The sequence below is a fragment of the Carcharhinus amblyrhynchos genome, chromosome 1 (genome assembly GCF_965287045.1).
Source record: "Carcharhinus amblyrhynchos chromosome 1, sCarAmb.v2.hapA, whole genome shotgun sequence".
Lineage (NCBI taxonomy): Eukaryota > Metazoa > Chordata > Chondrichthyes > Carcharhiniformes > Carcharhinidae > Carcharhinus > Carcharhinus amblyrhynchos.
In genome coordinates, this window is record NC_137324.1 from 125209284 (window position 1) to 125225046 (window position 15763).

At 45.8% G+C, this 15763-nt stretch overlaps 1 protein-coding gene across 2 annotated transcripts in view; it reads left to right on the forward strand.

The window, feature by feature from the left end:
• The window catches only part of LOC145344818 (testican-3-like), a 522820-nt gene that overhangs the window by 482754 nt on the left and 24303 nt on the right, over positions 1 to 15763 (forward strand). The window lies entirely within an intron of this gene.

Consider the following 15763-nt stretch of genomic DNA (forward strand, 5'->3'; position numbering starts at 1 on the left):
AGGACCTCGGGGTCCTTGTGCATGAGTCGCAAAAACCCAGCCTGCAGGTGCAGCAGGTGGTCAGGAAGGCTAATGGGATGCTGGCCTTCATAGCGAGGGGGATTGAATATAAAAGTAGGGAGGTCTTGCTGCAGCTGTATAGGGCACTGGTGAGGCCGCAGCTGGAGTACTGTGTGCAGTTTTGGTCGCCGCACTTACGCAAGGATATTTTGGCCTTGGAGGGAGTTAACTTCCCTAAGCCACTTGCTGTTGAATTCAGCTTGTATCTCTGCATAGTCACTGAGGACTTCAGGTAATAATTAATACCCTTTCATTATTTCTGTGACTCCTTCAAAGGTTTTAGTGTCAGGAGTGACCAGAAAAATCAAGCTCCTTATCAAATATGAGTTTGGGCATCACAGGCTGTTAACAGAATTACCCTCTGCACCCGTGCACTTCTCATTTTGTTTGCTTTGAAGGCATATCACAGCAGTTTAGCATATTGAACCCAACCCTCCTGAATTAGGTTTGATTGGCTCAAGCTTTCCAAATAGAGGCAATGTGATAACTCGCTGACAGCTGAATAGACTTGCTTCCAATAACTTGCACAGGAGGTCTGCTCTGCCTTTTCCATGGCAAATAAAAAATGCTTCCTTGATCGTAGTCTCCAAATACAATATCTTGGAAAGAGTGGTGACCAAGTGGAGTCACTAAAGAACTGTTTATGAACAGGAATAGCTATATACAGAGAGTGAGAAAGGTGCTATCAATTATTTTGACTACAGACTCCAGACTGAATGGGAGAGCCCACACTCAGCCACAGGATTTGTGGGTTTGAGCCTGATTGGCTAATTGGGTCACATAACCCTCAGAAACCACACCCCCTTGTAGGGACTCCCTACTGTACAAGTAAAACTAGTAGCTGAAAAGCAGAGCTTTTCAATAAATTCCTCTTTTTTTTATGCAACTGCAGCACATTAATCAATAGCATGTGAAGAATTTGAGCCAGGTCATAGTCATAGAGTCATAGAAGTTCACAACATGGAAGCAGGCCATTTGGCCCAACTTGTCCATGCCACCTTTTTTTTAAAAACCTCTAAGCTAATCCCAATTGCCCGCATTTGGCCCGTTGCACAACTGAAACAATGACTGCATCGTTTACAGAGCAGCTTGAACCTCCTGCATCAGGAAATACCACCTTAAACATCCCAGAATAAACTTAAAATTTTCCCATGATGTATCTACTGAAAATTGCTGAATCGTTTACAGATTTCCACCACTGTTGACATTTGCGCAGTTTAATTTTTATAAAATGCTGTGTTCTGTTTCCACATGGTGTAGTCCTAATTCTGTCGTCAGATGTCATCTGCCTGACTTCGAATGCTGTTGGTCGTTTATCCTGAACAGAGCTGACTCATCACACTAACCTGAGTACAGCTCCTATTCAGGCTTGTTTGAGAGAACAGACTGACTTGAAGCACAATTGCTGATTTAAAACTAATAGGATAGTTCTTGAGCAGTAATGAGTGATTTTCTTTATGCTGATAGTAGTTTCTAACGTGCAGTGGTTTCACAGTCTGCTACAACTGTGCTGGGAATTCTTAAGAATTTTTTTTTCCAATCTGGTCCGCTGTTAAACCAAGTGGGAAAGTGTTCAATTCTGTTCGGTACAGCCATCCTTTGCCATATATCTTTTCTGAACAAATAAACTGTGTAAGGTATCTGGTTTATAGGCTTCTTGTTTAAATTCTGGTTTTATGATCATCTTTAATTAAGGTGTTTACAACCCTGATCTAAATTTAATCTTGTACTATTAAACTGTTGTTACAAATGTTATGACCCTGGACCACATCCCCAAACTCTTGGTAAGATCTGGTTAGGGACCAATAATACTTTATTTAAAGTAGAGGAAGCTTGAGATTCAAGACACCTACTAAGAGAATAAAGCCACAGAATCCCACAGATTTTAAACAAACAAAAATGAACTTTATTGTGCAAGGTCAGAAAGATAAAACCATTTACAATCTTGTATTGTAACATTCAGGGTTAATATTGTGAGAAACGCAGCTCACAGTCAAACAATTTAGTCAAGTCAAATTCTGAAGGAGCAAGATTTTTATTTAACGTTCTTGCAAGACCGGGTGTCCAATAAAATAGGCACACCTTACATAGATTTGCAGCACATTTTATACTTTTTTACAAGCATTGTAATGGCTTTGCAATGTGTTGTTCTCCCCTAATTGGTGGTCCCTGTCCCATCTGTGTGTTGTTATTCCCCTATTGGCTCGAGGTGCCCCAAGTTCCCATCCCCTCTACTCCCCATCTAACCATGTCTCCTGTTATCACAAGAGTGCATTAGCAAACTCATCCATCTTATCCAACACTGTTACATGTCCAGTTCAGATTGGCGGTAATCAATCCTTTGCCAACTTAATCACTGCTGTCCCGACCATCTCAGTGACCTTTTCCCCCTTTTATGCTTAGTTGTAAAAACAACACATCTTGTAGACCATTTGCTTTTTGTAACTTGGGCCTCTTACATTCCTTCAGGATGTGGTGTATGCTTCACTGCACATCACACCTCTGATGTTATCTCCACATCACAGGCAGTCTTTTTATTATCCCTAACTATTGCTGTGTTAGCAGCATCGAACCTTATGTCCTATGTTTGTGACTAAACTCACAGTTGTTTCCATAATGTGGGTTATCAATGTGCCTGGCTATATCCAGTCTACCTAACTTTAAGCTATTTCTCTATGCTGTACAGATATATATGTTAACAGCATCTTTACCTATTGCTCACAATATGAGGTACATGTGAACTAGCAGGCCATCTGTGGCTGAATACATAAGAACATAAGAAATAGGAGCAGGAGTAGGCCATCTAGCCCTTCGAGCCTGTCCCACCATTCAATAAGATCATGGCTGATCTGAAGTAGATCAGTTCCACTTACCTGCTTTCTCTCCATAACCCTTTATTCCCCTGTCTGTCAGAAATCTATCTACCCGTGACTTAAATATATTCAACGAGGTAGCCTCCACCACTTCATCGGGCAGAGAATCCCAGAGATTCATCACTCTTTGAGTGAAGAAGTTCCTCCTCAACCCTGATCTAAACTGCCCCCCTTATCTTGAGGCTGTGCCCTCTAGTCCCACTATCCTTTCTAAGCATAGAACATAGAACATTACAGCGCAGAACAGGCCCTTCGGCCCACGATGTTGCACCGACCAGTTAAAAAACAATGACCCACTAACCTAAACCAATCCCTTTTCGTCCATAAACCATAAAGCGGGAAGAATCTCTCTACCTCTACCCTATCTATCCCCTTCATTATCTTATACGTCTCTATAAGATCCCCCCTCAGCCTTCTAAACTCCAACAAGTACAGACCCAGTCTATTTAGTCTCTCTTCATAGGCTAACCCCCTCATCTCCAGTATCAGCCTAGTGAACCTTCTCTGCACTCCCTCCAAGGCCAATATATCCTTCCGCAAGTGTGGCGACCAAAACTGCACACAGTACTCCAGCTACGGCCTCACCAGTACCCTGTACAGTTGCAGCAAGACCTCCCTACTTTTATATTCTATCCCCCTCACTATAAAGGCCAACATTCCATTCGCTTTCTTGATCATCTGCTGCACCTGCAGACTGGGATTTTGCAACTCGTGCACATGGACCCCCAGGTCCCTCTGCACCGTAGCATGCTGCAGCTTTTCACCTTTTAAATAATAATCCCTCCTACTATCATTTCTACCAAAGTGGATAACCTCACACTTGCTAACATTATACTCCATCCACCAGGTCCTCGCCCACTTGTTCAGCCTATCCAGATCTCTCTGCAGACTTTCCACGCCCTCTACGCAATTTGCTTTTCCACTCACCTTCATGTCATCAGCAAATTTTGTCACCTTACACTCAACCCCCTTCTCCAGATCATCTATATAAATGGTAAACAATGGTAAACAATAAATGGTGTATTCATATAAATGAATACACCACACTGCACAGTAAATCTCAGGTGCAACAAAGGCAAAGGCCACAGATTTTTCAACAACCCACGTGGACATCAGTGAAGACCATGAGTCAACCAATCTCATTGGAATTCTATAAACACGATTTTCCCACCCACTACACTGCAAAGCAGGATGGGAAATGTAAGCAGGAAGGCAAAAATAGGAATCTTGCCCTGTGTCTGGCTGGCCACAATCTTCCCAGACCACTTTTGTTGACATAATCAGCTGGTGCGAGGCTGATTTTAATGTTAACTGGCTGATTAAATCTGTTTAGCATGCCCAGAATGCTATGTTCCGGGCACACTTAGGTTTCCAACCTCACCAGTGGAGATCTACAGCAATGGGGATCATAGCAGTTCCCCAGCAATGTGAATCTGATGAGATGGTCTCACTGGTAGGACCGAGCACTGGGCACTGGGCAGTGCTATGGGTGTGGAGCCTGAGGAGATGGGCCCTCACATAGAGGTGGGACCATACGGGGGCTGAGCTAGACAGGGCAGGGGAGGTAGGAGGGGAGGGAGGACTTAGTATTGGAGGAGTGGAGGCTAGTGGTGGGGCTGGCCATCATGGGTCAGGGCCAGTGATCGGGGGGAGGTTGTCTACCAATCTCCCAGTATACTGGGCTATTGGTACATGCCCAGTAGCCTCCTGACCACTCTGCTGTCGGCCTCTCCAGTGGATTTAGGCCCCACCCCCCCCACTGGCATGAATCACCTGATAGTCGCTGTATTGCATAGAGTGCTGTAACTCAACTCACCCAAAAAAACGAGCAGGAAAGCCACCCGTTTTCCCACCAGTTGGACACTTTTGGGAAAATCGCCCCCTACCTCTCTCATCAGTAATTCCAGTCTTTGCCTCCAAAAATCTTATCTTGGCATTCTTTTCATAAGACGCTCCAATTCAAATAACCTCAATGATGGCCTGCCTCTCAGGGATCCAAACTCACTTCCTGAGATTCCAATCCCCTGGATTCCCAAATGTACAATCAAGCACTGAATCATAAGCACAATTTCAGCTCTTCGACCACACCAAGCAGAACATTACTGCTGCAAAGAATACATTTGACTGAGTCAGCAATCTTCTGCAACCTTCTTGAATCTTTAGGACTTCCCTGAGCCTTGTTCACTATAACCTGCTAACTACAGCTCTTTTCCTACTTGGCACTTCTTTCTCTGTTCCTTTATTTTTAACTAAACTAGAATGTCTTCCTGTACCTGTCTCTGTTTGGGACTCTTCTTTTTGGACCTGTTCCCGTCCACTCTCCCTTTGGGCTCTCTCCACGGGCCAGACCCTATGTTCAACCCCCCCATCCCCCCCGACCTTATTGCCAGCCCTTATCACATCCTGGACAGCTCCAACCACCCCACCTCTCACCCCAATGACCAGCCCCAGTCACCTCTTCCCTCCCTCACCCAGCAATCCTGATTGCAAAGTGGCAGTGGGTCATTACCCTTCGCCACTGATATCTCCCAATAAACCCCATTCCCTTGGCACTCCCCAGAGTTCAGTGGGCAGTACTATTTTGTCCCTTGGGCAGTGCCAGGGTGCCAGGCTGGCACTGCCCAAGGGGCACCCCCTCACCCCTAATCTCCCTGGGGATGTCAATGGCCTCTGTTCCCCTGTTCCATCCAGAACGTTCAGAGCATCTGTTCCCACGAGTGGGGAGCAGTCGTGAATGCCGCAGGAGGGAACCACTCCTGGCACTGGTGGGGGGGAAACAGATACACTAGCAGGCCTGGAGAATATCATCCCAGGCCTGCTAATCATATTGAAACCCCCATTTGTGAGGGAAGAGACAACTTTGAATAGGGATAAATAAAAACCTGCGGGCAGATCACACAAGCATTGATGAACGAGGCTGGACAGCTATGCATTTTGCTGCATTTTATGATGTTTCCTGTATTAGGGCTCTGTATGGAAAGGACCCCAAATTTTTAGAATTGGAGACTTCAGCTGAATAAGTGTTCAGTGATTTATCTATCAGTGTCAAATAACAAAAAACCTACAGCCTGTATTGCACTGCATGTACTTTTGTGTATTTATGACATAAATAGTGAAAATTCTATAAGATTCTAATATTGTATTCCATGGGATAAACTTAATATATTTGACATTAAAATTAAACTGATATTGTTCTAAAACGTAAACAAAAATACTGAAATCCAATGTAATAAGAAAGATTTTAACTTACATAAGCCCCACTTTTACCTCTGGGTGCCTTTAAATTGAGTGGGATGCACGATGGGAGTTGTTTTGACTTCTGGGCCTTACTGAATTTTGTTTGCAGTGTCTCAAACCCAAAGCCAGCAGAAATCAACTCAGTGGCCAGGAACTGAGTAGGGTAACAAGATCACAGGGGTCAAGGGAAAATTCCTTGGCATGTGATTAGAGTTTGGTTGGGAGAGAGGTGCTTCAAAGATCTACTGGTGAAGGAATGGAGATTAAAGCCTCAGTATTGGAAGGCCCAAAGATTCGGCTTAGACTTCTTTCTGCTCAAAAGGAATCCTCCCAAATTCAAAAAAAAATCTGCTTACCTCGGCCTCTTCTGACCACTCTACTGCCTTGCCAGATGGCCACCTGGTACCATGTTAATATTCAGCCTTAACCTTTTTCCATGCAAATGCATGTTTCACTCACTGCTACCTTATACTGGGACATAAAAGATCAAGCAGGAAATATGGGATGTTGCAAAGGTCCTCAAGCATTTAAGACATGCCCACTCTTTGCGTCAAAACCAATTGACATATATATGAATTTGGTACCATGCAACCCTGCCTTGGTTTTAAGCTAAACTTTTGTTTGAATTCAATAACATCATTGGCATCAATAGCATTCATACTTCCATTAGATCTCCACCTGCCTGTGGTAAGTGGAATCTGCAAAAAGGTGGGTATGTGGGTTTGTGGGAGGCAGTGACATTGGTACAATAGGGAGGAAGTCTTCCACCTCATGGTCATTATTCACATTCTCCCCCATCATCCACGCTATTCCTCCTAGGGGAGCTATTTTTAAGTTGTGTCTAAGTGTCTTTATTTATTGGTGCTGTATCAACTTGTTTGAAGATACTTGTTTGCTTTTCCAATTTAACATACCTGTAAGGCATTTCATTGTTACAGCACCGGTATCCCTTAATTTAATGACAAGTCTGCATTGAAATCAGTTTGATCCTTCACAGGACTTTGAATAAATTGAGAGCAGGCTGAGATGTCACTAGAGTAATCATTCTGAGTGCCCGGACTCCCAGTGATGACTGGCACTCGTAGTAAGCACATCTCAGCGAATCACAAGCACATAGCCCATGGTCCTCTATCCATTAAAATTAAAAGACTTCATGATTCTAACTTCCCAGGGTGCTGCCTGCAAAATCCATTCGGAATTTCCAATCACAAAATCATCCCTTAAACCTATCCTGCTAGAGAGTATTTGATCATAGGTTTCCTTGCAAATGGATTGGTACAAAGTACTCAGTTACTATCGATCTTGATGTATAAATTGGCTTTTGAAGCCTCGGAATAGCCCTCCACAAAGGATTGTTGACTTATACACTGAGAAGTAAGCACAACTTGCCATGTATATATGTCAGCTGGTTTTGGTGCAAAGAGTGGGCATGTTGTGAACACTTGAGGACCTTTGCAACATCCCATATTTCCTGCTTGTTCTTTTATGTCCCAGTATAAGGTACCAGTGATTGAAACATGTATTTGCATAGAGAAAGATTGAGGCTGAATATTAATGCGAGTTTCACCTGTCATGGTTGAAAAAGGGAGTCAACATGTATGCAAGTATATGCGGAAACATGCGGCAGGATTTTATGGCCCCTCCAACCAGCAGGATATTCTAATCCTGCCAAAGCCAATGAACAAAGCCAATGATTTAAAAAACAAAGAATGACTAAGAAAGCGATAAAGAAAGGAAAGATAGAGTATGAAGCTAAACTAGCTCCAAAAACAAAAAATGATAGTAAAAGTTTTTACAAATATATAAAGAAGAAGAGACTGGCTAGAGTGAATGTTGGACCCTTGGAGGACGAGAGGGGGGATTTAGCGGTGGGTAACAAGGAAATGGCTGAGGCTTTAAATAAGTTTTTTGTGTCAGTCTTCACGGAGGAGGACACAAATAGCTTGCCGAATATTAAAGATAGAAGGATGGTAGGAGATGAGGTCCTTAACGAAATTACTATCACTAGAGAGGTGGTGCTTGATAGACTAACGGGACTGAAGGTAGACAAGTCCCCGGGACTGGATGGAATGCATCCTGGGGTTCTGAAAGAAATGGCAGAGGTGATAGCAGATGCCTTAGTAATTATTTATCAAAATTCGTTGGACTCTGGGAAAGTGCCAGAAGATTGGAAAACGGCTAATAAACAAAGAACAAAGAACAATACAGCATGGGAAACAGACCCTTCGGCCCAAAGAGCCTGCGCCGCCATTTTAACAATGTGCTTTTCCTCCTCCACCCTTGACCCATGTTATGCCGCTATTTAAAAAGGCAGGGAATTATAGGCCGTTTAACTTAATGTCCGTAGTTGGAAAAATGCTAGAATCCATCATCAATGAAGAGATAGTAAGACACCTAGAAAAGAACGGTTTGATCAAGCAGACGCAGCATGGATTCGTGAAGGGGAAGTTGTGTTTAACGAATTTATTGGATTTCTGTGAGGATGTAACTAGTGCGGTAGACAGAGGGGAACCGGTGGATGTGGTGTTTTTAGATTTCCAGAAGGCGTTCGATAAGGTGCCTCACAAAAGGTTGCTACAGAAGGTTAGGGAGCACGGAGGTGGGGGTAAGGTGTTAGCGTGGATTGAGGATTGGCTATCTGACAGGAAGCAGAGAGTTGGAATCAATGGATGCTTTTCTGGTTGGCAGCTGGTGACTAGTGGACTACTGCTGGGATCGGTGCTGGGGCCTCAACTGTTTACCATTTACATAGACGATCTGGAGGAGGGGGCTGAGTGTAGGGTAACAAAATTTGCTGATGACACAGAGATGAGTGGAAAAGCAAATTGCATGGAAGGCGTGGAAAGTCTGCAGAGAGATCTGGATAGGCTGAGTGAGAACATAAGAACATAAGAAATAGGAGCAGGAGTAGGCCAACTAGCCCTTCGAGCCTGCCCTGCCATTCAATAAGATCATGGCTGATCTGTCGTGGCTCAGTTCCATATTCCCGCCCTCTCCCCATAACCCTTAATCCCCTCTCTTATCAAAAACCCATCAACCCACGTCTTAAAAATATTTAACGAGGTAGCCTCCACCACTTCAACGGGCAGAGAATTCCAGAGATTCACCACCCTTTGAGTGAAGAAGTTCCTCCTCAACTCTGTTCTAAACCGCCCCCCCTTTATCTTGAGGCTGTGCCCCCTTTCTGAGCGGGAAGAGTCTCTCCACCTCTATCCTATCCATCCCATTCATCATCTTATACGTCTCAATGAGATCTCCCCTCATTCTTCTAAACTCTAACGAGTACAAGCCTAATTTATTCAGCCTCTCCTCATAGCTCAACCCCCTCAACTCCGGCATCAGCCTAGTAAATCTCCTCTGCACTCCCTCCAAGGCCAAAATATCCTTGCGTAAGTACGGCGCCCAAAACTGCACACAGTACTCCAGCTGCGGCCTCACCAATGCCCTATACAGCCGCAGCAAGACCTCCCTATTTTTATATTCAATCCCCGTCGCGATGAAGGCCAGCATCCCATTCGCCTTCCTGACCACCTGCTGCACCTGCAAGCTGGGTTTTTGTGACTCATGCACAAGGACCCCGAGGTCCCTCTGCACCGTAGCCTGCTGCAGTTTTTCTCCACGTAAGTAATAATCCTTCCTACCATTATTCCTACCAAAGTGGACCACCTTGCACTTGCCAACATTAAATTCCATTTGCCATTTCCTGGCCCATTCGCCCAGCCTATCTAGATCCTTCTGTAGACTCTCACCACCCTCCGCACAATTTGCCTTTCCACCAATCTTGGTGTCATCAGCAAATTTCGACACCCTACACTCGGTTCCCTCCTCCAGATCACCTATATAAATGGTAAATAGCTGAGGCCCCAGCACCTGGGGCACTCCACTAGTCACCATCCGCCAATCCGAATAGCACCCATTGGCCCCCACTCTCTGCCTCCTATTTGACAACCAGTCCTCTATCCAAGCTAACACCCTACCCCCAACCCCATGCCCCCTGACCTTCTGCAATAACCTCTTGTGAGGTACCTTGTCAAACGCCTTCTGAAAATCAAGAAAGACCACATCCACCGGCTCTCCTCTATCCACCGCCCTAGACACATCTTCATTGAACTCCAATAAATTTGTCAGACACGACTTCCCTTTAACGAAACCGTGCTGCGTCTGCTCTATCAAGCAATTCCCCTCAAGATGCCTCGCTATTTCCTCCTTGATGACGGATTCTAACATTTTACCTACAACAGACGTTAAACTAACAGGCCTATAATTCCCCGCCTTTTGCCTGGCACCCTTCTTAAACAACAGCGTAACATTAGCCGTTTTCCAATCTTCCGGCACTTCCCCGGAATCCAGCGACGTCTGGAAAATAACCACCAAGGCATCCACTATCACCTCCGCCATTTCTTTCGGGACCCTCGGATGCATTCCATCCGGTCCTGGGGACTTGTCCACAATCAGCCCCTCCAGTCTGTCGAGCACCACCTCTCTAGTAACAGTAATGTCATCGAGACCCTCCAGTCCTACCACCTTTCCATCTCTAACATCCGGCAAATTATTCACGTCCTCCTCCGTGAAGACCGAAACAAAAAGTTATTCAAGACCTCAGCCATTTCCCATCCCCTACCACTAAGTCCCCCTTCTCATCCTCTAAGGGTCCAACGTTCACCCTAGCCAGCCTCTTCCTTTTTATATATTTATAAAAACTCTTGCTATCCTTTTTTATATTAAGCGCTAGTCCAGCTTCATAGTTTATCCTACCCTTCTTTATCAACTTCTTTCTCAATCTTTGTTGACATTTAAACCTCTCCCAATCCTCTTCTCGCCCACTACTCTTAGCTACTCTAAATGCCTCCGCTTTTAATTTAACACTTTCCTTCACCTCCTTCGTTATCCACGGCTTATTACCTCTCCTCCTACAGTCCTTTTTGACCATCGGAATAAATTTCTGCTGATCACCAAGAAAGATCTCCTTAAAGATCCTCCACTGCTCCTCAGCAGACCTACCTTCCAACGCGCTCCCCCAGTCCACATTCGCCAATTCTTCTCTCATCCTACCGTACTCCCTCTGTTCAAACAAAGGACGCTTGTCCGGGAACCCACTTTCTCCTCCTCCATCTGCACCAGAAACTCCACCATACAATGATCACTCTCCCCAAAAGGATCCTTCACCGCAAGTTCCCTAATTCTACCCGCCTCATTACATAGCACCAGATCCAAGATAGCTCGCTCCCTCATCGGCTCCAACACACACTGTTCCAGGAAACTATCCCGGCAGCATTCCAAGAACTCCTCCTCGAGCCCACCGCGTCCAACATGGGTCGACCAATCAATATGCAGATTGAAATCACCCATAACTACGGCCGTCCCATTCCTGCACGCCGCACTTATTTGCGCGTTAACAGCCCGCCCCACCTCCAGATCATTATTCAGGGGCCTATAGACGACACCCACCAGCGTCTTCCTCCCTTTGCTGTTCCTAATCTCTACCCACAACGATTCCACGTTCTGCTCCTTGGCTCCAATATCATCCCTTGCTACCACCCTGATGCTATCCTTAATCAGCAGAGCTACGCTCCCCCCTTTTCCCTCCCACCTATCCTTCCTAAACACATACCCCTGGACATTCAGCTCCCAGTCCCTGTCACCTTGCAGCCACGTCTCTGTAATGGCCACCAGATCATATCCATTTGTGTCGATCTGCGCCACCAACTCATCCACTTTATTCCTAATGCTTCACGCATTCAGATAAAGCGCCTTCATCCCAGCCTTCACCTGGACCTTATTTGCTGGAACGCCACCAACCATACTCACGCCCCTTACTCCCTCTATTATTGGGACGTCCTCGGCCTCTATCCTTACCTGTACCGTCTCCTTAACTTTAGACCCCGTAATGTCACCTACCCTCACACCCTCCCCCCCCCCCCCCAATTAGTTTAAAGCCCTGTCTACAGTCCTCTTTACACGATTCGCCAGCACTCTGGTCCCAGCACAGTTCAGACCAACCCCATCCCGCCCGAACAGGTCCCACCTACCCCAATACTGGTGCCAATGCCCCATAAATTCAAACCCATTCCTCCCACACCACTCCGAGCCACCCATTCACTTCCTTAATCCTATCAACCCTACGCCCGTCTGCACTCGGTTCAGGCAGTAGCCCAGAGATGACCACCTTGTCGGTCCTACTTTTTAATTCCATTCCCAGCTTTTCATACTCCCTCCCCAGATCCTCAGTTTGCATTTTGCCTACGTCGTTGGCACCCACATGAACCACAACGACTGGATTCTCACCCTCCCACTCCAGGTTCCTCTGCAGCCCAGATGCGACATCCCGGACCCAAGCACCAGGCAGACAACACACCCTTCTGTGCACTTTGTCATTGTGACAAAGGACAGTGTCAATACCCTTAACCCCACTATCCCCAATTACAACTACGTTCCTTTTCCCCTTGTCTTTGCCTATGTCCTGCTGCATCACTGTACCGTGTGCAGTCTGCTCACTGACCTCACCTCCCTTGTCCTCGTCCAGACTGGAAGCAAGAACCTCAAACCTGTTATGCAGCTTGAGAGTCTGAGGCCTCCTCTCCCCACCCTCCTTCCTCCTCTCCCCACCCTCCTTCCTCCTCTCCCCCCTCTCCTTCCTCCTCTCCCCCCCCTCCTTCCTCCTCTCCCCACCCTCCTTCCTCCTCTCCCCACCCTCCTTCCTCTTCTCAGCAGCCCCCTCTTGTTCCTGACCCTTAGAGTTAGCCAGTCTAGGGGGGGTGGATGTCTCTTGCACCCCATTGACAATGGCACCCTTTCTCCCCCTGATGAGCCTCAGTGTCTGTAGCTCAGAGGCCAGCTCATCTACCTTGAGCTGGAGCTCCTCCAGCAACCTGCACTTACTGCAGACATGGTCACCGGGGAGGACCCTGGGGTCCACCAGTTCCCACATCATACAGAAACCACACATCTCATGCCCCTCCATTATTCACTGTAGTAATGTTGAAAATTCTCGTCCACACTGGAAGCAAGAACCTCAAACCTGTTCTGCAGATTGAGAGGCTGAGGCATCCGGTCCCCACCCTCCTTCCTCCGGTCCCCACCCTCCTTCCTCCGGTCCCCACCTTCCTTCCTCCTCTCAGCAGCCCCCTTTTGTTCCTGACCCTTAGAGTTAGCCAGTCTCGGGGGGGTGGATGTCTCTTGCACCCCATTGACAATGGCACCCTCTCTCCCCCTGATGAGCCTCAGTGTCTGAAGCTCAGAGGCCAGCTCATCTTTCTTGAGCTGGAGCTCCTCCAGCAACCTACACTTACTGCAGACATGGTCACTGGGAAGGACCCTGGAGTCCACCAGCTCCCACATCATACAGAAACAGCACATCACATGCCCCTCCATTATTCACTGTAGTAATGTTGAAAATTTCCAGACGAACTCACCTGGCCCTTTTTCTCTCCAGCCCTTTTGATATTAAGCCCTAAATGCTCACTCTACTTCCCTCTCACTCCACTGCCCGCTCGGACGCTGCCCGCTGTCTACACCAGGCCTCCTTTTAAACCTGGCGCTGATTTAAAGCTGGCTGGCCCACAACTCCTTCTAACCACTCCCTCAGAATTCTTAAAGCAGTAAATACAATAAAATAAATGCTTTAAACAGTTCTACAAAGAACAAAGTGCTTTAAACTTATTTAAACAGGTTTTTAACAGGTAAAATCTTATCTCTCTCTCTGCTCCTTCACTCGTCTGCTCCAGCAAACAATGGAAGGCTTCACCGTGTGACCACTTGATAATTAAAGCTGGCTGGCCCACAACTCCTTCTAACCACTCCCTCAGAATTCTTAAAGCAGTAAATACAATAAAATAAATGCTTTAAACAGTTCTACAAAGAACAAGAGTAGGCGAGGACCTGGCAGATGGAGTATAACGTTAGCAAATGTAAGGTTATCCACTTTGGTAGAAATAATAGGAGGAGGGATTATTATTTAAAGGGCAAAAAGCTGCAGCATGCAGAGGGACCTGGGGGTCCTTGTGCATGAATCGCAAAAACCCAGTCTACAGGTGCAGCAGGTGATCAAGAAGGCGAATGGATGTTGGCTTTCAGAGCGAGGGGCATAGAATATTAAAGCAGGGAGGTCTTGCTGCAACTGTACAGGACACTGGTGAGGCCACAACTGGAGTACTGTGTGCAGTTTTGGTCCCCGCATTTGCGAAAGGATATATTGGCCTTGGAGGGGGTGCAGAGAAGGTTCACCAGGCTGATACTGGAGATGAGGGGGTTAGCTTATGAAGAGAGATTGAATAGACTGGGTCTGTACTCGTTGGAGTTTAGAAGGCTGAGGGGGGATCTTATAGAGACTTACAAGATAACGAAGGGGCTGGATAGGGTAGAGGTAGAGAGGTTCTCCCCACTTAGAAAGGATAGCAGAACTAGAGGGCACAGCCTCAAAATGGGGGGGGGGGGGTACAGTTTAGAACGGAGTTGAGGAGGAACTTCTTCACTGAGAGGGTGGTGAATCTCTGGAATTCTCTGCCCATTGAAGCGGTGGACGCTATCTTGTCGAATATATTTAAGTCACAGGTAGATAGATTTCTGATAGACAAGGGAATTAAGGGTTATAGGGAGAAAGCAGGAAAGTGGAACTGATCCACTTCAGATCAGCCATGGTCTTATTGAATGGCGGGGCAGGCTCGAAGGGCTAGATGGCCTACTCCTGCTCCTATTTCTTATGTTCTTATGTAACTTTTGAACAGCTTGCTGCATTTTCCGGCCCAGCCTCCATCACAGCTGGGTTGTTAAATTCAATGCATCATTTTTGGGTATGGAAAAATGCAGTTATCTTATATGGCTGGTCAATGTATACGCTGCTATTAACGGTATATATTGCCATTGGGCTACAAATCTTAGTTCAAATTGATTCTGTTCAAATCATGAACAACATCTAGGTCAGCTTCACAAGGTTGATGGAACCTATTTAAATTAGACTGGGACAATAACAGCCACAGATAAGAATAAGAATGCACAATAGTGAGTACAAAGCAGTCTCAACCTCCCCAGGTGTAGCTAATCGTTGAATTCCTGTAAGATTTTAAGATGTAATGACCATGTTTTTTAAAGTGAATTATATGGTCTTGATCTTCCACAGAGATGCACACATATATTGGTCCAAAATATAGTGAAAGAGTATTGTTGGGTTAAATGCACACACTATGCATAAATCATCCAGCAGTTTGTGGCAAGGAAAAGATACAGTGCAAATTCGAAATCACCTCAAATCACTGGACAATTTGCACTGCCCTGCAAGAACCAGCCCTGCAAGAACCAGACCTCACTATCAGCTTGCCTGTGTCTTTCAAGAAAGTGCTGGATTTGTATTGTAAAATCACATTAAACTTGTTGCAGAAAGTTAGGACAGGTATTTAATGATGTAAGGTTGCAAGATGCCTGACTCCAGAAAATTTTGGGCCATAGTTACCCATTCCGAAAGGTAGGTTTCATGGGGCATAATTTACACAACTGACACCTACACACCAGGCATCTAGTGGCATTTGCCATTCATTAAACTTGCCCTAGCAGCATTCAATTTTTAAATTTTTTGCGTGGAAAGTTGCTGAAAGTATGAA